Genomic DNA, 22542 nt, shown 5'->3' on the forward strand with positions numbered 1-22542 from the left:
CAGGCTAACACTTTTGAAATCAAGTCGGGCACTATTCAGATGGTGCATAATTCTGTTTCTTTCGGAGGTGCTGCAACTGAAGACCCCAAACTGCACATCAGGAATTTTGTCGAGATCTGTAGTACTTTCAAATATAATAGTGTGATTGATGAGGCTATCAAGCTGAGGATTTTCCCATTCTCTCTGAGGGATAAAGCTAAGGACTGGTTACATTCTGAACCAGCTGGGTCCATCACTACTTGGCAAGATCTTACGCAAAAGTTTCTGGTAAAGTTCTATCCAATGACGAAGACTGCAGCTATGAGAAGTGCTCTTACTCAGTTTGCGCAGCAACCAACAGAATCTATGTGCGAAGCTTAGGAGCGCTACAAGGAGATATTGAGAAAGTGTCCACATCATGGTATGCTTGACTGGATGGTGATCACTGGTTTCTATAATGGTTTGGGGGCCCAATCTCGGCCCATGCTTGATGCAGCAGCTGGAGGCGCTTTGTAGGCGAAAAGCTATACTGAGACTTATAATCTTATTGAAACTATGGCTGCAAATGAGCATCAAAACCCAACTCAAAGGATGATTCCTGGGAAGGTAGCAGGTATTTTGGAAGTTGATGCAGCTACAGCTATTGCAGCGCAGCTCCAAGCGCTGTCTATGAAGGTTGATTCTTTAGCCACCTATGTAGTCAATCAGATAGTTATGGTCTGTGAGCTTTGTACAGGTTCTCATGCTATGGATCAGTGTTCTCTTGTTAATGAATTTGTTCAGTATGTGAACAACTATCAACGACCGCAGCAGCCTGTGCCAGCTACTTATCATCCTAACAACAGAAATCATCCCAATTTCAGCTGGAGCAATACTCAAAATGCTATTCAGCAACCATATCAGCAAGGCGTAAGTAAACAGTTTAATCCACTTCGATTCCAGCAACCACTGCAGTATGCTCAAAGGCAATCATATCCTCAACAAGGAGGTGCTGCTCCACCTTCTAGTGCTGATTTCGAGGAACTCAAGCTGTTATGCAAAAGTCAGGCTGTTTCTATCAAGACCTTGGAAAATCAAATCGGTCAAATAGCCAATGCAGTGCTCAATCGTCAACCTGACACACTTCCCAGTGATACTGAAGTGCCAGGCGGGAAGGAAGCTAAAGAGCAAGTCAAGGCTATTACCTTAAGGTCTGGAAAAGTTGCTAATGCTGAAAAAGCAAAAGACGGAGAAGCTGAAGTTGGTGATAAAGAAGTGAAGGAGAAGGAGAAAGCGGCGGAACCAAGGAAGACTACTGTTGAACATACTCTGCCTGAGGGTAATACAGGGGAGAAACAACTCTATCCTCCACCACCTTTCCCAAAGAGATTGTAACAACAAAAACTGGATAAGCAGTTCGGTAAGTTTCTGGAGGTGTTCAAAAAACTTCACATCAACATACCTTTCGCTGAGGCTCTGTAGCAAATGCCTAGTTATGCAAAATTCATGAAGAGTATTCTTTCAAGGAAGGTGAAACTGGATGACCTTGAGACCGTTGCTCTAACGGAAGAGTGCAGTGCTGTGCTGCAACAGAAATTACCTCCAAAGCTTAAAGATCCAGGTAGCTTCACCATTCCTTGCACCATTGGCAAGTTGTCTTTTGATAAATGCATGTGCGATTTGGGAGCAAGTATTAATCTGATGCTGTTGTCTATCTTCAAAAAGTTGAATTTGCCTGATCCAAAGCCCACCTACATGTCTCTACAATTGGCTGATCGACATATCCATGAGGCATAGTAGAGGACGTGTTAGTAAAGGTGGATAAGCTCTTCTAACCTGCAGACTTTGTCATTTTGGATTTTGAGGAAGATAAGAAGATCCCCATAATCTTGGGAAGACCTTTCTTGGCTACAGGCCGTACCCTGATAGATGTGCAAAAAGGTGAACTTACTATGAGGGTGCAGGATCAGGATGTGACATTCAATGTATTCAAAGCGATGAAATTCCCTACAGAAGACGAGGAGTGCTTAAAGGTAGATTTGATTGATTCTGCGGTAACTTCAGAACTTGATCATATGCTAATGTCTGATGCATTAGAGAAAGCCTTAGTGGGGGGTTTGACAGTGATGATGAGGATGGCAATGAGCAACTACAATATCTAAATGCTTCTCCTTGGAGGCGAAAGCTAGACATGCCATTTGAATCTCTTGGTACTTCTGATCTCAAGAATGCTGAAGGAAAGTTCAAACCATCTATTGAGGAAGCACCTACTTTGGAGCTTAAACCATTGCTTGAACACTTAAGGAATGCCTTTTTAGGTGATGCATCTACTTTACCTGTTATTATTGCATCTGACCTTTCAGGCAGTGAGGAGGACAAGCTCTTGAGGATTTTACGAAAATTCAAATAGGCTATTGGATGGACTATAGCAGATATCAAAGGGATCAACCCTTCGTACTGCATGCATAAAATTCTTCTAGAATAAGGTAGTAAGCCAACTGTTGAGCAACAGCGACGACTTAATCCTATCATGAAAGAAGTGGTGAAGAAAGAAATTATGAAGTGGCTGGATGCAGGAATCATATATCCTATTTCTGACAGTTCTTGGGTGAGCCCCGTGCAATGTGTACCGAAGAAAGGAGGTATTACTGTGGTAGCAAATGAGAAGAACGAGCTCATCCCCACTCGAACAGTTACAGGATGGAGGGTATGCATGGATTATAGAAAGTTGAACAAGGCCACGAGAAAGGATCACTTCCCTCTTCCATTTATTGATCAGATGCTTGACAGGTTGGCCGGTCATGAGTATTATTGTCTTCTGGATGGCTATTCGGGGTATAATCAGATTTGCATTGCACCAGAGGATCAAGAAAAGACTACCTTCACTTGTCCATTTGGCACGTTCGCTTTTCGCAGAGTTTTGTTTGGCTTATGTGGCGCACCTGCCACTTTTCAGAGATGTATGATGGCTATATTCTCTGATATGATTGGAAATAATGTTGAAGTGTTCATGGACGGCTTCTCCATCTTTGGACATTCGTATGATGAATGTTTGAATAATCTTCGTGCGGTGCTCAAAAGGTGTGTGGAAACTAATTTGGTGCTCATTTGGGAAAAATGTCACTTTATGGTGCGTGAAGGCATTATTCTTGGGCATAAGGTCTCTAGCAAGGGTCTTGAGGTGGATAAAGCCAAGGTGGGAGTCATTGAAAATCTTCCACCCCCTATTTCTGTGAAAGGAATTCGTAGTTTTCTGGGTCATGCAGGTTTTTATCGGTGTTTCATTAAGGACTTCTCGAAGATATCTAAGCCATTGTGCAACTTGCTCGAGAAGGATGTGCCTTTCAAATTTGATGATGAATGCTTGGCGGCATTCGAGACTCTCAAGAAGAGTTTGATAATAGCACCGGTTATTACGGCACCTGATTGGACAGAGCCTTTTGAGATGATGTGTGATGCGAGTGATTATGCGGTGGGAGCAGTTCTTGGGCAGCGCAAGAATAATCTTTTTCATGTGGTCTACTATGCTAGTAAGACTCTAAATGGAGCTCAAATGAACTACACCACTACTGAGAAGGAGCTCTTGGCTATAATCTTTGGTTTCAAAAAATTTCGATCTTATCTGCTTGGGACAAAGGTGACAGTATTCACTGATCATGCGACCATTCGCTATATGGTTGCCAAGAAGGATTCGAAGCCTAGACTTATTCGTTGGGTGCTCTTGCTACAGGAATTTGAGTTAGAGATCAAGGATCGAAAAGGTACTGAGAATCAAGTAGCTGAATATCTCTCTAGATTGGAGAATCCCGATTCTACTTCACATGATAAGACATTGATCAACGAATCTTTTCCGGATGAACAATTGTTCGCAGTTCAGGAGGAAGAGCCATGGTTCGCAGATATTGTGAACTATCTTGTCAGCAACATAATGCCTCCTAATATGAATACAACTCAAAAGAAGAAGTTTCTGCATGAGGTGAAGTGGTACATGTGGGATGAACCGTATTTGTTTAGACAAGAAGTTGACCAGATCATCAGGAGATGTATCCCATTCTGTGAGACGGAGGGGATATTACGAGACTACCACTCCATAGTTTATGGTGGACATTATGGTGGTGAAAAGACAGCAGCTCGTATTCTGCAAACAGGTTTTTTCTGGCCTACTTTGTTTAAGGATGCACATCAGTTCGTTTTAAGGTGTGATTGTTGCCAAAGAGTGGGGAATCTTATGAGGAAGGATGAGATGTCGTTAAATGTGATGCTTGAAGTCGAGGTCTTTGATATTTATGGAATCGATTTCATGGGACCATTTGTCTCATCCTGTAATAATCATTACATCTTGTTGGCAGTCGATTATGTCTCAAAATGGGTAGAAGTCAAGGCGCTACCGACGAATGATGCAAAGGTAGTGTTGAATTTTCTTCATAAGCAGATTTTCACAAGGTTTGGAATGCCACGAGTAATCATAGGTGATGAGGGGTCACATTTTTGCAACCGTAAGCTCACTTCTCTGATGCAGCGCTACAATATGAATCATCGTGTTGCTACCGCCTATCATCCACAAACGAATGGTCAAGCGAAAGTGTCTAATAGAGAGATCAAGCGCTTTCTAGAGAAAGTTGTTTGTCCGTCAAGGAAGGATTGGTCTTTAAAGCTCGATGAAGCTGTTTGGGCTTATAGAACAGCATACAAGACTCCACTTGGGATGTCCTCGTTTCAACTTGTTTATGGTAAGGGATGTCATTTACCTGCGGAGCTTGAGCATAAGGCTTATTGGGCGTTGAAGAAGTTGAACCTTGATCTAGATGCAGCTGGGAAGAAGCGAATGCTTCAGTTAAATGAACTTGATAAATTTTGACTCCAAGCGTACGAGAACAACAAAATGTACAAGGAAAAAGTGAAAAGGTGGCACAACAGGAAGCTATATCCTAAGTCATTTGTGCCGGGGCAGCAAGTTCTTTTATTCAACTCTCATCTCCGACTTTTTCCTGGAAAGTTGAAATCAAGGTGGTCTGGACCTTTTATTGTCAAAACTGTGTTTCCACATGGAGTGGTGGAGATACTTGAGAATGATCTGGGCCAAGCATTCAAGGTTAATGGTCAGCGTTTGAAGCATTACTATGGGGACACGGCAAACCGGGAAGTGGTTAGTGCCGTTTTATTGTCAACTTGAGCAAGGTATGCTACGTCAAGCTAATAACGTAAAAGAAGCGCTTTTTGGAAGGCAACCCAAGATTTGTTATTATAGGAACCCTTAGAAATCAGTAACCTATCAAAAACACAAAAAAAATCAGAAAAAAGGGAAAGAATTTTTTTTTCCAGTCACCATCTGGGCGCCCGCTCAGCTTTGCTGAGCAGCCACTCAGGATGCTGGGCGCCCGCGCAGCCCCCGAATTCCTGAATTTTTTTTAGCCTTATAAAATTCAAAAAAAAAATCAGAAAACAAAAAAATAAAAAGATAGCCCACTACCCACGAATCCTTTTCCCATAAACCCACGTTTTTAACCCTCAACCCCACTCCTAATCAAATTTTAACCCTAATCTTTACCCTATATATACATACAACTATTCCATATACTCCCCCATACACTTTCAACCTTAAAACTCTCTCCCATATTCCAAAACACAAATCTTAAACACTTTTTCTCAGTTTCAATGACACCCAAGAGATCCAGGACTATTGATAGCAGCAGCACTGTTCCTACTGCTGATTTTTCGAGGGGTACTGCTGCGAGACCTCGTTTGTTTGATAGGGCTGCTGAGGAGGAGTATACTAGGCTTCTGGGTAAGCCGATTTTGAAGGAGAGGGGATTTTTACCATCGGGGAGGGATGGTGAGTTGTTGCCAATGATTGCTGAAAAGGGTTGGATTTCTTTTTGTGAGTCACCGGAGGCGGTTCCGATGAGCGTGGTTCGCGAGTTCTATGCGAACGCAAAGGCTGAAAAGAATGGGTTTTCTGTTATGTGTGGGCTGACGGTGGATTATCATCCTGAGGCGATTCGCCGTGTGATTGGGCAGCGACAGCGGAAGCCCACGGAGGAGAATTGGAATGAGAAGCCCTCCGAGGAGTTTGATTTGGATTTGATTTGTGCTACTCTCTGTAAACCAGGCATGGTTTGGAAGTTCAAGACTGGGACTAATGAGTATCGTTCTTTTCTGGAGATTGCGATGAACAGGTATGCCCGTGCATGGACTGCCTTTATTTGTGCTAATATTCTACCTACTTCACATGCACATGAGGTTACAATTGAGCGAGCAAGGTTGTTATGGGGTGTTTTGAATGAGGAGTATTATGTGGACCTTGGTGAGTTCCTCTACCAAGGAATTCTTAAGTTTTTTAGGGGAGCGAAGCACATGAACATCCCTTATGCATCTACTGTCACGAAGCTATGCCGAGCAGTGGGAATTCATTGGCCTTCTCACGAGCAGTTGCAGATGCCGGCCGCTTCTATTGATTCAGGGACTCTGAATGCGATGCAGGAGTGGACGGGTGGAGAGCCCGAGGAGCATAGGCTGGGTTATCGTCTTCCAGGAGGACGTCCAGCAGCTGGTGCTACCATGGCTAGGTCGGAGCGTGATGAGGCAGGCTCTTCTAGAGCTCAGGAGGGTGCTGGGATGGTTGATGCCCAGTATAGGAGGCTGTCGAGGAGGATGGACGCTATGTACGAGACGCAGAGTAGGTTTGCTCAGGAGCTCACCCTTGCACTTGGGACTGCTTTTAGAGGCCTTGGAGCTGACATCCAGTGGCCCATTTTTGGTGAGAACTCTACTTATCCGCCTCCTGATACTCCACCCTCTGAGGGTGATGATGATGACTTCTCCGAGTAGGTATACCCTGAGTTCCTTTTTACTACCTTCACCGGGGACAGTGAAGATTTTAAGTTTGGGGGTGGTAGTTAAGGAATATTTTTATGTGTGTGTCATAATATTTTTGTGTGTGTGTCATATAGTTACATATTCATGATAGTTTAGTTCATATAATTGCATATTTTTTCCATATAGTTTTATTTTATTTTATAGCTTTATTTATCATGTCATTTAGCTCATGCATTTACCATGATCCGCGTTGCTTTACCAATTGATTTGTGATATTGATGCGAGTGTAGTGATAGCGTTAGAGTGATGTTGAGTCATGTAGGTTAACATGCATGCTAGAAACACTTGTAATTTCGCTAAGTCTTAGAGTATGCTTAAGGACTAGATTGTTGTCATGTTTGATGTTTTTTGAGGTTAATTTATTGATTATGCTTAGAATTTATAATAGGTTCTTAATGATAAAAGGCATAAAAAGAAAACATTTGAGTAAAAATTGAAATTCATTGCTAATTGTGGCTAGGCGTCAAATGGCTAGTAGCATGCTCGTATTTTTATGCGAGTAGTCTAGGGTTGAGCAAGATGGAGCGAAACGCACTTGCTTAGAAATTTGGAAAAAAAAGAAAAGAAAAAAAAAATAAAGAAAATAAAAAAAATGTAAATAGTTAATGCATAATTGATCACGAGTGGGCTCTTTGGTATTCGAGTTATTAAGTTTTTAGGGGACTTTGTGCCTAGTGACCTAAGGCTTTTATAGTCTGGGATCCGCTAACCTAACGCTCGCTAAATGGAAGCCATTGTATAAGTCTTTTGGGGACCTCACTCATTGCACGGTCAAATAAGCATTGTTGTTGTGTTGAATAAAAAGCATGATACCGTAATAAGCTCCAGTAATCTTGAAGTGTTTAAGTCATTTTGTGCCTAGAATTAATTCTTCGTATAATCATGTGATTGCCTTGAGGATAGTCGAGTTATGATAATTGATCTAGTTTCGAAGCATATCTGTTAAGCATCTGCACACACCACGTTTCTGGTTGTATGTTAGTTTGCATGATTTGATTGATCTTTATTCGCCTAATTGCATTTGTTGAGATATCATAAGTTGGTTGGTTTGATCGTAGTAACGGGATCGCTGCATTTCATATAGATTGCATTCATGCATGTTTTTGTTTTGTTTTTGAGTCTGTGACGCTTAAGGAAAAGCATCAATTTAAGTTTGGGGGTGTGATAAGTGGCATTTTATACCACTTAGAACGTCTTATAATGGCTTGAATTGATGTCCTGAAATCAAGTAATTTGTATATTTGATGCGTTTTTCTAGTGTTTGTGCATTTCAGGGTATTACTTGTATTTTGGGGAGATTTCATCAAGAATAAGCCTTAGTATGTGCTTGGCATTGCAAGTGGAAAATTAGGAGCAGAATGCAGCAAAGAACGGGAGCAAAATAATTAATTTTCCAGAAAGGTGCTGGGCGCCCGCTCAGCCTGGCTGGGCGGCCTCTCAGGAAGCTGGGCGCCCACTAAGGATTGCTGGGCGGCCGCTCAAGGGTGCGAATTAAAAATATGATTTTTAGAGTTCTTGTTCTGCTGGACTTCTGACTTCTGAGATGGCTGGGTTTTGTGGGGCTTCTATATAAGTAGTTTTCAGAGACGTTTCACGTGTGTTGAATCGTGGTATTAATCGAGGAGCAAGGAGATAAGGAAGAAGACCATTTTAGCACACCGCAACGAAGAGGAAGCATAGTTTCTTGTGATTCTTTTATTCGTTGTATCAGTGGATGCTAGTTTTCTTTACTTTGAACCTATTACTCTTGTGACGTACTATGGTTTAATATAAGTAGTTTTATTAATTATTCTGGTGTGTTATTATCATGTTTTCATATGAACCCATGGTGACGATGAGTTCAATCATGGGCTAATCGTGATCATGGGGTCGTAACGGATTTGCTATGGAATTCTTTAGTTAGTTGTTTAATATCTTTAGTGTGTGATGAGTGTATGATATCTAGTATTGGTTGTTCTTATTCGTCTTATGTGTGTCACGATTATATAAGATAGGGTGTTAATCTCTTGTGAAGCGACGGTGGATCTTGAGATTTAGAACTTGCCATGCTAGCATAGGTTCATATATGTGTATGCATGATTAGTGGGTAACTCTAACCATTTTACTTGCCCTGTGTAATCATAAGGAATAGCTTGTGCTTAAATCGTTATGTTGTCAAATTCTGTAGACATATAGGGTCTCAACATAATTGATGACTATTCAACTTTTGTCTTAATTGTGGATGTTTGGTAGAATGGTATTGGTACAACAAAACTTGGCTTTTATCAGTTTAGTGTTGTTCGATTAATTTCATCATCGTTACATGCTAAGGGTAATAACAATAACTATTGAAGGAAGTAGTAATGAAGTTATGATCTCATGTGTGTTTAATATTGTTAATTCAAGTTTGTTAAGTGTTTAATTCTCGTAGTTAATTCTAGTTAATAATTAGTTAATCAATTCTATATTTTATTGTTTTAACATTGAGAAGTAATCATACATTGGTGAGTAAGTGTTAATTGAACATAATTAGTCCGAGTCTCTGTGGGAACGAAATAGAAAGTATTCTATATTACTTGCGAACGCGTATACTTGTGTGTATTATTAGCGCGTATTTTCCGCCCTAACAACGCACTATTTTTGCGTGCACGATCTAGAAAATATTCAAAATAAAATATTTAAAACTGATTATTTTGGTTCGGGGGTGAAAAATCCCGAAGGGACAGTTTCAAGCAGTAGGCTTTTCGATGAAAGGTTTCGTCATGCAGTTTTAGTTCCGACATTTTTATGAAATTGAAAAATATTTGTTTTGACACAAAACCTTTTGGAGGATCTTCCTAACTATCATTAGCACGATATACCAAAGTTTCACATCTTTAAAAGTCTCTTAAGGGGTTCAAAAACATCCTCAAGTTTCATACAATGCATAATTTGGTTTAGCTAAATGTCGTTTACTAAAACGGACTTTTCTCCTAAACCGTAAATCGTCTCAGCACGATCTTGTTAGGAAATGAATAACACACAGGGGGGTGAATGTGTTTTACTGTTTTTATGCTTTTCTTGAATTCTTTTTCTGGTTGAACAAAGTAAATTGAATCTTGTAATAAAATATGTTACTGCAGAAATTAAACATGCAATAATAAAGAATACAAATCGTTTCAAAACTCACTTAATTTTATATTAAAATTAAGAATGTTCTGCTACAAAATTTCTAGGCTCTTTGTTGATAAAGAGCCTAGCTTCTCCTTGAGAGTGTTACAAGATTTTCTGTCTTAATTGTTAGTTCTGACTTAAGGACCAGTGTTAACTTTATAATTTAGTTAACTGCTGGTTTACACAGTGTACCATAAGACATGCTCTTAGCTTTTGTAAATAGTCACTTGTCATTTCCACTTATAGAAAAGTGTATCTTCTATTTCTGGCTTAGTATATCTTAGCATCTTGTGTTTACTTTGATCTTCCTTTGTCAGTTAATCTTCGCCATTGATCTTGCACATCCTTCAAGCTGCTTTTTGTAGACTTGTCAATCCAGCTATTTGGATTTTTTTTATTGTAGATCTTGGATATTGAACCGGTCTTCAATTTTGTACTTTGAGATTTTACCTCGAGATCTCCCTTTGGTCTATAAAGAACTTGACATCTCGATATGTATATTGGCTTATCGAGATCTCTAATACTCCATAGTAAATTTGACTTGTAGAGGTCTCTGAGTTCTCTACAAGAGAATTTGGATTGTAGAGATCTCTAGTCTTCATATCTTCACTTTGACTTATCGATATCTCTGAGTTCTCTAGTGGCTTATTGACTTATCGATAACTCGGAGTTCTCTAGTCAAATTTGACTTGTCGATAACTCAGAGTTCTCTAGTAAATTTTGGCTTATCGATATCTCTGAGTTCTCTAGTGGAATTTGATTATCGATAACTTTGAGTTCTCTAGTGAAGAAATGACTTGTCAATATCTCCAATCTTCATGTCTTCAATTTGGCTTGTCGATAACTCTGTGAGTTCTCTAAAAGCTTTTCTGACTTCTCGATAAGTCATTTGGAGTTCTCGAGTGACTTTTCTATAACACTAAATCTGTGACTTGTAGAGATCTTTGACTTAGAATATTTTTATCCAAACAGATTTATTCAATCCAAGCTTCTTTAAAATTCTTCTTAGGCATGACCTTCTTGATCTTCTTCCAGATAGAATCCTTAGGCTTGATAATGTTTAAACAAAAAGACTCCAGTCTTCTCTTTTACATTTTTATAGACTTTAAATGTTACAAGTACAAATGGAAACTAAGATTACAATACAACTTACCTAGGGTTGTCAATTTGACTTAGTCTTGTTAAAGTACAGGCATGTGTTGCACAACAATCTCCCCCAATTTTTTAGAAGATTGCTTAACATAAAATCATGCCTTTTAACAAGACTAACCCCAAGTTAAAATAAAATGGAAAATGAAATTAATACATAAAGCTTGATAGAATTACAACTTTTATACATCAGGAAGTTTACAGAGTTTAATGGTTACAGGTATCAGGTAAAGACAATTTTTGTTTCTGCTTCTTCTCTAAGAACATCCTTTAAGTGATCAAGAATTTCAAGTTCTTCTATTATAGGTGTATCACTTAGAGCTTCTACAAGTTGCTGTCTTGCTACCTTTGGAAAACCACTATCTAGTAAGTCAATCCTGAATCTTGAGAATCCACCAGCTTTAATGTTTAGAAATTTCCCATCCTTAGAGATTCTACTCAATCCCTTGGCTTTGAGTTATTCTGATCTTTTTATGTACATATCTATTTCTTCATCATACTTCCTCCTTCTCTCTTCAGATTTAGTCTTATTTCTTTTTATTGTTTCTTCCCTTTCAATCAACCATTCAGCTATAACTGATCTCCATGCCCTTGTAGCAGTATCCTTGTCCTTTAGCAAACTTATTATTCTCTTAATTTCTGTTGGAGAGAGAGAATCCATTAGATCACTTCCAAGAAAGGTGAAGGAACCATCTTCATAGAAAATTCTAACTTCCCTAAGAGATATAATCCAGACTCTGACTATTTCCTCAGCAAGTTATTAAAAATGATCTTCATCTGAGATGCAGCAATCTAAAGTTAGGAAGTCAGATTGCTTGAAATAGTTCCAGATGGCCCTTTCAGTGACTTCAACTTTTTCAATAGACTTGACTTTCTTAGTTTTTCTCCCAACAGATTTGAGGTTGAATTTTAGTGAAGGCTTGGCTAAAAGTAAGGTTGTGATTTTCTTGAGATTTGTTTGGCTTGTGGTGATTGGAATTTTTAGGAAAGAGTTAGTTGTTTGTTTGTACATAAATTTTGGCTTTGAGGTTTGAGAAGGTTTGATATTTGAGATAGTTGATATTGTGGGTTGAGTTGAGGTTTGAGCTAGTTGTGTTTGGATTTTTAGGGTTTGCTGAGGTTCTGAACCATCATATCTTCTTTTACTTCTTCTCTTATTAGCTCTCTGCTTCTCATCATTTTTCTTATCATCCTCCTTCTTCTTCTCTTCACTACCCTTGCTGCCAGATGGCTTGGTGGATTGACTTGGATTTGAGCCAGAAGGATTATGATCATCTTTCTTCTGCTCATCATCATCCAAATTATCCTTGTTGATATGAGTTTTAGGCAAGTTGGCTTAAGCATCACTCAAGTATCTCCCCAACAGCTTTATCATCTCTACATCATCATTATTCTTGTTCTTCTTTGATTTTAGGTCAGTTTCCAGAATCATGATAAGCTTCTTGTTGGCCATGACACATTATTTAGAGATTTGAAAATGTTTAAAGTTCCTGGTGTTTGGACAGATGTATGTTATACCCTTGCTTGGCTGTAGGTATGCTTCAGGAAAAGAAGCCACTTGTGCATTCTTCAATTCAGTTAGCAACATGGTATCTTCATGAGTTACATTTTTGACTTTGTTGATCATAATATCCAACTCAGATGCCCTTCTTGAGACAAGATAATTGAGGGACACCTGCATACATCTGTCTATCCCTGAGTCATTTATATTGACCATAATCCTCTTTTGAAGAAAATTGTCTTGATTCACCATGATCACTCTTAAGAAGTTTATTGTTCTATCCAGGGTCTTTTTATATGTGAAGTGATTATCATTGAGAGAAGCTTTTAGGGCCTTAAGCAATTCATCAAATTCCCTGCTTAGACTTGGTCCTTCAGCAGCCCTAATAAATCTCTCCATGTCAAGATCTACTTCTTGATTTAAAGTCTTTTCGACACCCTGGACTTGTTGAGTAGAGGATCTAGATCTTGCTAGCCTAGCCTCTATCTCCCCCTTAGTCTTGTTGGCAGGCATGAAGAGGGGAGTAGTAATTTCAGGCCTTACCTGTTCTGGAAGTGATGGTAGAGGGAAGTTCAGCTTTCCCATGATGGCTCCCAAAGCAATTGAGTTTTGCATTTGGAGATGTTTGTGAGAATTCACCAAGGTCTGAATGTCTATCTGTTGGCTTTTGACCAGAGAAGTCAAAGCTTGAACTTGAGTGCTGAGAGAAGCATTGGAGGTTTCCAAAGAAGCTACTTGATCCTTGAGTGCTTGAATATCTGTAGAGGAAGAGATTGGAGCAGAGATTGCAGTAGATTGACCAAAAGTGGCTTGTAAAAATTTCTGAATTTCATCCATAACCAAGGTGAATGAGTGTATCTTGGAGTGTGCATTTGATCCAGCTTCAACCTTGTGTCATTGGATTGACTGATATGTTCTTGAACAACTTTGTGCAAGGCCACAAATGATTCCTTGAGTTGATTTACACTTTTATCAATCCCACTGAGATCATACCTAGACATTTGCTGTGAGAAGGTCTTAAATTGATTTTTTATCTCAGTTTGTGAAGGGATGATTTGGTCCATCTTTTATATGACCATCTTCATTACTTTGTCCTGATGACCATTCAATGTTATTTGTAGAGCTTTTTCAAAGTTATGGAAAGCCTTGATTTGAGCCTTGTAGACTTCATTGATGGTATCATATACCTCCTGTGGAGTGAGGGAGCTAGCATTGCTTCCCAAGATAGTAATGTACTCTTCTCTGAAGTTTGCTAACACATCATCCATCTCAATTATAAATTCTTTGTCTAACCAAGCATCACAGTTAGCATCCTGACCAGCTTCATTAATAATTTTTTCTTGATTTTCTTCCATATCAGCCTGGTAGGAGAGCATGATAGCTTGGTAATCTTGATTGGACATGTTGGATGTGAGTAGTTATTGTGAGATTTGAGCCAAGTCTCCAAGTTGATCAACTCTAAGGTCTTCAATAGTAGATGGTTGATTTTTAGTGTCTTGGAGCCATTAAGAGATGTGGTGTGTTTGAGATGTAGAGGGTTGAGCAGCAGAACCACCTATGACGGAAGTCACAGTTTTACTCACAGATTGCTCTGTGGTTATGGCCAGTTGTTGTTCCACACTAGTTGTGGGAACCTCTAATTGAATTGGAGGGGATTTGACTGGGTTACTGTCATGTGCATCAGTCTCAAACCCTTTTGTGTCTTGCACCACACTGTCACCTGAATGTGCTATACTTGCTTCCCCTATGACAGGATCATTGGCAATTGTACTCCTAACATCAACTGCCAAAGCAATTTCTGCTAGGGTTTTGAGGGGAATTGTTCCTACATGAGGAACCTCCAATTGAATTGGAGAGGATTTAGATAGCTCCCCCTCAGGAGTACTACCCTCAAACCTAATAGTCTGTGATGACTGATTTACACATGAAGGTGCATAAAGAGTTTCTATGGGGTCTTCTGGAAAAACCGATGAATCCCCCATGTTTTTGATGGTGTCATCAAGGTCTACCCCAGCTAGTAGCCTCTCACCATCTAAATGTAGTGTCTGGATGGTGAGCAAGGTTTCTTGAACCAATTTACTTGATTTTTCTTGCACTTGAGAATTAGATTCAGGTGTAGTTGGAAGAGAAGAAATTTTAGATATGAGAGATTGTTGCTCAGGTGTGAGTATTGGCAGCTCCCCCTAAATGGATGAGGGAGCTTCAAAAGATGTGCCCTCATAGTGTGTGTCATCCTTGTTTCTCCTACCATACACTTGAATTGCTTCAGGTGCAGGTTGTGCAGACTCACTACTAGGTGCTTTTACAATTACATCCTGTTGGGAGGATATAGAGGTGGCTTGAGTGGTCAACTCAGTTTTCTTACTTCTTTTGGATCTCTTAACCAAAGGTGACTCGGCTTCAGCTTGATCCTCACCACTCTCAGCTATAATGGTTAAGCTTACCCCCTTTCTCTTCTTTTTACTCACCTCATCCGTTTGAGAAGATGAGGTGGTTGGTTGCCTAGTTTCTAAAGGTTTCGAAAGAATAGGCTCAACATTGGTAGGTTCCTGTGGGTATGCCTGTGTTTTTGCTTCCACAGGCTCAGGCACCATTATTGCACTACGTTGATTTCCACTACTTCTCATGTCTGGCATAGAATGAGGGTAAGTCTTAAATCTTTCAATCATGAAAGGTGTTAACTTAAGATTTACTGGAACCTTATTCTTAGTAAGAAGTGATCCAAATAGGATTTTGGATACTTACTTACGATTTCCAATTAGTGTCCTGTTTACACCTTCTAGCATATATACGTCATTAACTTTATAATTTAAAGCTGACATAATAAATCTAGGCAAAAAGATCTCCTTACCTCTTGACTCCAATGACATTGTCAGCCTGGTGCTCAGCTCTTCCAGTATGCAGTGTCCTATATTGATTTGTTTGTTGTGAGCCATGGAGTAGACCAGCTTCTGGACAATATTGGATATGTTGTCAAATCCTGACTTCCTGCAAGTGAAAGCCTTTATCACTGACTCAAACAAAAAAGACCACTCTCTCCTCAAGTTCTTCTTATTCATGATTGCCAGGTTGATCTTCTCAGAATAGTTGATAAAATCCATGAATTCATAGAGCTCATCCTGTAACAACCCCAAATCCGCGGTCGGGGATTTGGGTTGTCACGAGTTCCATTTCCCTTAACAACACTTAATCTAAATAAACAACCAATTACTGCATACTGTGACCCCACAATATACACACACACCACAAGTTATAGTCTCAGAGATGAATACCAAAATAACACAAGTCATTTTATTCCACAATTATAAGTCATTACACCTCAAAAGGGTTTCTGAATAAATTTACATATTCTTTGCCATTATTATAATTCATAATATACATAAGTCTGGTACATCAAAATTTGAAAGCCTAGCCTATTGGTAGTTCCTACCTCAACTACAACGACATCAACGCCTACAGGAAAATGCGGAACATTTCCTCTCCGCTCGCGACTTGGGAGCTTGGTCATGTTCATCTTGTCTAACTGTTGTTGTGTGATGAAAGAATAAAGTAAGGGTGAGAAACAAGCCCACCAAAATAACATGTATAATAATTAACAATATATGAGCATTCTCATAGTACTCATAAAGGTCTTGGTCAACCAGAATTGAACCAAGTTTGATATCTTAACGCGACCAAGTCGTAAAATAATAAGTATATATGTATATATACTTTTCAAAATCTTTAAAATCCTCTGCCTTGCATAATATACATAGAGTTCCAGTTTATAGCTATGTAAAAATATCGTTGCAAGGTGATCTCATATATCTAACCTTGTCTCAACATTTTTATGAAAATCTTTGTCATGCATAAGATAATCATTTACTAGATATAAGTTGAAAAGATGAAGTTACAAGACACCCCAATATACTTATATATTTTCCGAATACTGCTTGAACTACCACCGTTCAGGGTATAATCAGTTTCAAAAGTTCATCATATATCGATGAAGTTACAAGGTAAGACTTGAATATAACTCATTTTTGAAAATACTCTTGAGGGCTTTTATCAGCTCAAGGAAACTCAAATCTTTGATCATTAATAAAATATGAAGTTATGAGATACTTCAATTGATGTAAACATCATTTTGAAAACTCGACCCTGCCAACACTCAACATTCACCCAGCCGTAGCCTTTCTATCGAAGTACTCTGGGTAGTGTTGCAGAAATATCCAAAATGGATGATAAACTCGTTACGGGAGTTTGCCACGCCAGGAAGACCACTCACGATGATCAATCGCAGTAGTACAACCCCATAATTTTCTATATATAGAGGAGAACAGTCGAATTTACTTGTCGAACGAACGCTGGACTCCTAAGGAATGGACCGTCTTAGCGGAACTTCCGGGCCATTTGGGCCAATATAATAAGGTTGGGCCGACACCACTTGACCACTTACGCAACTCCTAGTTCAGATGAAATTCATGACTCCGAAACGTAAAGCTCGTTCCCACTTTCCCCAAGTAGAAACTTGTTGATACGGCTCCACCAAGAAGCTGTATCTAGTTTGGAAAAGGAAAACCCACTGATATTTCCCAGGCGATGCCTGTTAATGGATTAAACTCATTCCGAGAATTTTACTTCCTGAGTGTTGGGTAAGTTATCATAAACTCTTTAATAAAAAGAGCAACTTCGTTGCGAATACATCACGGAGCCGGATCCCTCAGATTTTTGAGCGAGTATTTAAATCCCCTTCGAAATGAAGATCTTAAATTTGAAAACAAGTTTTGGGATCCGCTCTAGCCTTTAAAATCATTTTAAAGACTCAAAAATATTTTTGAAAGCGTTTGGAATAAGAATGATTTGATAGAATAAATCAATTCCAAGATAGTCAAAGAATATCTGAATATTATGCTATAAATAATATTCCAATAACGAATAACTTTTATCAAATTAAATGAAGTAAAAGTTTTGAAAATAACTTTATGAAAATATTTAAGGTAAGAATGATTGACGATATTAATCATTTCTCGAATACTTGGCGAATAACGAAACATTATTCTTTAAGAAAATAAAGAATATTATTTAATAAAACAAACGGAGTCATAAGTCCTCGAATGAATATTCATACTAATATTCATTTATTAAATAAATTAAGCGGAGTCATAAGTCCTCGAATGAATATTCAGACTAATATTCATTTATTAAATAAATTAAGCGGAGTCATAAGTCCTCGGATGAGTATTCAGACTAATATTCATTTATTAAATAAATTAAGCGGAGTCATAAGTCCTCGAATGAATATTCAGACTAATATTCATTTAATAAAATTAGCGGAGTCATAAGTCCTTGAATGAATATTCAGACTAATATTCATTTAATAAAATAAGCGGAGTCATAAGTTCTTGAATGAATATTCAAAAAAATAAGATTCACTTATAATATAAAATTATCGAATAAATATTATTCGATTAATAGTTTTGAAAACTATTATATATATATAATTTACTCGAGAACATCGCCTCCCGATTTAGAAAAATGTTCAACTCTGGGTCCCCTATACTAAGGGTATACACAAGTAATGCCTATCTCTAGCATAGGTATTATGCAATTTATAACAATTGAATCGACAATGAAATATCAAGATTATGAAATAAACATGCATATATATCATATCAACATGCTCCAATATATCGCAAGACTTGCTAATAATAACCATGCACTTATCTCAAGATAATGCATCAATATATTTACATCACAACAATAGTATAACGGGTAGAGACCTTGCCTGAGTGTTCCGGGGTAGACTTAAGCTTAGAGTGGGTCCGGTAACCTATGAATAACAATATAAGCCGGAATTAAACTACGGTCTCTTAAGAAACTAGACTTTATCCACTTAGACCCTAACGTTCGCTTTTGCGCTTAACGATTTATATAAGTCGCTCGAGTACCCTCGGCTCCACCATTTTTATAAAATTAACCATTAAATTTTTTAAGGCGACTCTTTTGCGAGTACATTAGCAACTACCTAATATACCTTAAATAATTGTTTCATAATCCAATTAGTCTTTTAAGAGCCTTAAACAAGGTTTCCAAGTTAGGCGAGGGGTAAAGGTTCGCTCGCGAAACGTCGTTACTTAAAAAGGTCATTTCTCCTAAACCGTACATCAGATCTAAGCGAACCATATACCAAAATGAAGCTTACGACATGATCTAGGTAACAAACTTACAGATTGGTAAGTGAGTTCTCTGGTCTGAAAGTCATGCACAAACAGTCAAAGGAAAACGGGCATTATGATGGCTATATATACATTATTCCCAAATTGTAACACCACAAATCAACACCATTCCACCACCATTCAACCAAAATACAAGATCATTCAACCACCAACATTTTACCATAACCTAATCCACCAATTTCTAGGTTAAACATTCAATATTCATAACTTTAATCATTAAGAATTAACTTGACTAACTGTTAGGAATATGTGCATTAGTTTGATGATAAGTTAAACAAAACACTTAAGTAGAAATCTAGTGTTTGTAGCCTCAACGGATAAGACCATTTTGGTTATCCGTTGAAGGAGTAGCTTTACTTAGAAATAAGTTTAGTATTGTAGCACATTTCATTCTCTGTATTTAAGTTGTAATTCTTAGATGTTGAGGGAAATTATCAGTCATGTTGACTACTAGTGGATATGCAAATAGGAGGGTTAATTGTAAATATTTCATGCCTTGTAATTTTGTATAAATAAAGTTGTATCAACTGATATTAAAGGCCTTCAACGGATGAGAAACAAAGCTTCAACGGATGTCTCTAAAGCTTCAACGGATAACATCCATCAACGGATGAGTGCTTCAACGGATAATGCTTCAACTAATGCATCGACGGATAAAGCTTCAACGGATAACATCCATCAACGGATGAGTGCTTCAAGGGATAAAGTCATCAACAGATAAAAGCTTCAACGGATGTTTAGTTCAAATATCAGTTGATAGTGACAATTCATAAGCTGACAGAGGCACATGGGTTGACAGAGACAAACTGGAATGTGGCAGCCTCTAGGAGGAATCAAGAAAATGCAGCATTTCCATTCTGGTGCAAACAAGGAAGTATTCAAAGATTCACAGCTAAACCTAAATTGCATTGGATAGAGAAATGAAGAAGAAACATGTGAAGAATCTTTTGATTGTATTTTACGGTTGTGTCTTCACTTGTAAACTTGGTGATATATAAACCAAGTAGCAGCTAGTAATTAGGTGTGAATTTTCCAGAGCTGTTTAGAAAAATCCAGAGAGAAAATCATCTAGTTTGTACTAGGAAGCAGCTGTGATTTAATTCTTTGAATCACAGATTTTCTGAAATAACACATCTCTGGTGGAACAACAAATCCACCAGAAAAGTTTTTAAGTATGTTGTGTTCTTTACATTTGTGTTTGAATATATATATCTGTCTGCATTAGCTCAAAGCAATTCACACAGACATGTTCATCAAAACACATAGACTAGAAACTGCTCAAAACTTGAAAAAGTTTTGAGATTTACATTCAACCCCCTTTCTGTAAATCTCATTGTTAGTTCACTGGGAATAACAATTGGTATCAGAGCAAGCTCCTAACATACAAAGAGTTTAAAGATCTATCCTGCTAACATCATGAGTAAGAAGGATATTGGTGTAAAGATTCCAATCCTGGAAAGAGATAACTATCATCACTGGAAAGTGAAGATGCATTTACATCTTCTCTCTCAAGATGAAAGCTACATCAACTGCATTGAAAATGGTCCTCACATCCCTCACAAGGTGGCCACAACTGCTACTGCAACAGTTGCTGTTGGACAGTCTATTCCCAAGCCAAAAGCAGAATGGACTGTTAAAGATTTTGAAGAGGTTCACAAGGACAAGAAAGCCATGAACATTCTGTTTAATGGCCTAGATCAAGATATGTTTGACAATGTCATTAACAGCCAAACTGCTAAGGAAATTTGGGATGCTGTACAACTTATCTGTGAAGGTACTGAGCAAGTTAGAGAAAACAAAATGCAGCTTCTCATTCAACAGTATGAATATTTTCATTTTAAAGAAGGAGAATCATTGAATGATACCTTCAACAGATTTCAAAAACTGTTGAATGGATTGAAGTTGTATGGCAGAGTGTAACAAATCAAGGACTCCAATTTAAAATTTCTGAGGTCTCTACCAAAGGAATGGAAGCCTATGACTGTTTCTCTAAGAAATTCTCAAGATTATAAGGACTTAACACTTGAAAGATTATATGGAATTTTGAAGACTTATGAACTTGAGATGGAGCAAGATGAGCTGTTAGAAAAGGGAAAGAGAAAAGGAGGATCAGTTGCACTTGTAGCTAACAATGAGAAGATTGAAGCCAGGAATGAGGAGAAGACAATGCTAAGTCTCAAAATTGGCACAAGCAAATCAGAATCAAGCAAGGGAAAAGAGCAAGTAGCTGAGGATGAAGACAATTCCAGTCAAGATGACTCTGATGATGTTGATGAACATCTGGCTTTTCTGTCCAGGAGGTTTGCAAATATGAAATTCAGGAAAATACAAAATTCACTTAGTCAAACAAAAACATGGTGGATAAATCTAAGTTCAAATGTTATAACTGTGGCATTAGTGGACACTTTGCAAATGAGTGCAGGAAGCCAACCTCTGATAAGAAGAAATTTGAGCAAGTTGATTACAAAAACAAGTATTTTGATTTGCTCAAACAAAAGGAAAGAGCTTTTCTCAATCAAGATGATTGGGCAGCAGATGGAGCCAATAAAGATGATGATATGGAATATGTCAACCTAGCCCTGATGGCTAATTCTGATGAAAATGAAACTAGTTCATCAAGCAATCAGGTAATTACTACTGACCTCTCTCAGCTTTCTAAAAATGAATGCAATGAAGCCATAAATGATATGTCTAATGAATTATATCATTTGCTTGTTTCCCTTAAATCACCAGCTAAAGAAAACACAAGGATCAAAGAGAATAATGTGTTTTTAAGTGATAGGAATGCTGTGTTAGAGGATCAGGTAATTGAGCTTGAAAAGATTAAACTTAAATGCTTGACTGTTGAGAGTGAACTAGAAGAAGCTGTTAAGAAAGTAGAAATTCTTTCTAAACAGTTAGAAAGTGAGCAAGAGGTAATCAAAGCCTGGAAAACATTTAGGGATGTTAGTGTTCAGATTGCCAAGGTTCAGGGAATTGAATCATTCTGTGAGAATGCCTGGAAGAAAAACAAAAAGGAGTTAGAATTAATTGATGGATTATCAACGGATGTGGAATCAACGGATGATGAAAGTTATCCGTTGAATGAAGAAAAAGAGCATCCGTTGAAGGCTCATCAATTAAAACAGGCAAGTGATTCTAAAAAGAAAAATTTCAATAAGAAGGATGGTTCAACTTTCAAGAACTTTGTCAAAGAAGGAGCTAGCACATCCAAAGATGCCAGTAAGATGAACATAGGACAGATGACTTTAGATCAGCTGAAAAATAAGCTTAAATTAGTTGAGGATAAAAAGGAAACTAAAAGGAATTCTAATAGAAATGGGAAGGTAGGGATTAATAAACACAACAATTACACACCTGATAAGTATGCTCCTGGAATAAGCTGTGTGCATTATAAAAGTATTAATCATCTATCTGATAACTGTAAATCTGTTAAGAATGCTCCCATGCCTTTAATTCCCTCCATGCCTAACATGTCTATGTCACCTCTGCATGCTATGCCTGTTATGTCTCATCAGAATCCTCATGCACATTTTGTAAGCATGCCATATGTTAATAATCCTTATTTTACTGCATTCAGTATGCCTCAGATGCCATATAACATGCCTATATGGAATAATATGTTTGCACAATCCATGCCTTATCAAATTCAATCAAATGTGCTAAATGATTCTGTGACTAATCCTACTCTTCAACCAACTACATCTG

At 38.1% G+C, this 22542-nt stretch overlaps 1 non-coding gene across 1 annotated transcript; it reads right to left on the minus strand.

Moving 5' to 3' along the window:
- Positions 1-297: 297 nt before the first annotated feature.
- Positions 298-404, minus strand: LOC141688147 (small nucleolar RNA R71). The gene has a single exon (XR_012561609.1). It is a non-coding gene; the product is annotated as a small nucleolar RNA R71 (small nucleolar RNA).
- Positions 405-22542: the final 22138 nt, after the last annotated feature.

Source organism: Apium graveolens, chromosome 9 (genome assembly GCF_009905375.1).
Source record: "Apium graveolens cultivar Ventura chromosome 9, ASM990537v1, whole genome shotgun sequence".
NCBI classification, from domain to species: domain Eukaryota; kingdom Viridiplantae; phylum Streptophyta; class Magnoliopsida; order Apiales; family Apiaceae; genus Apium; species Apium graveolens.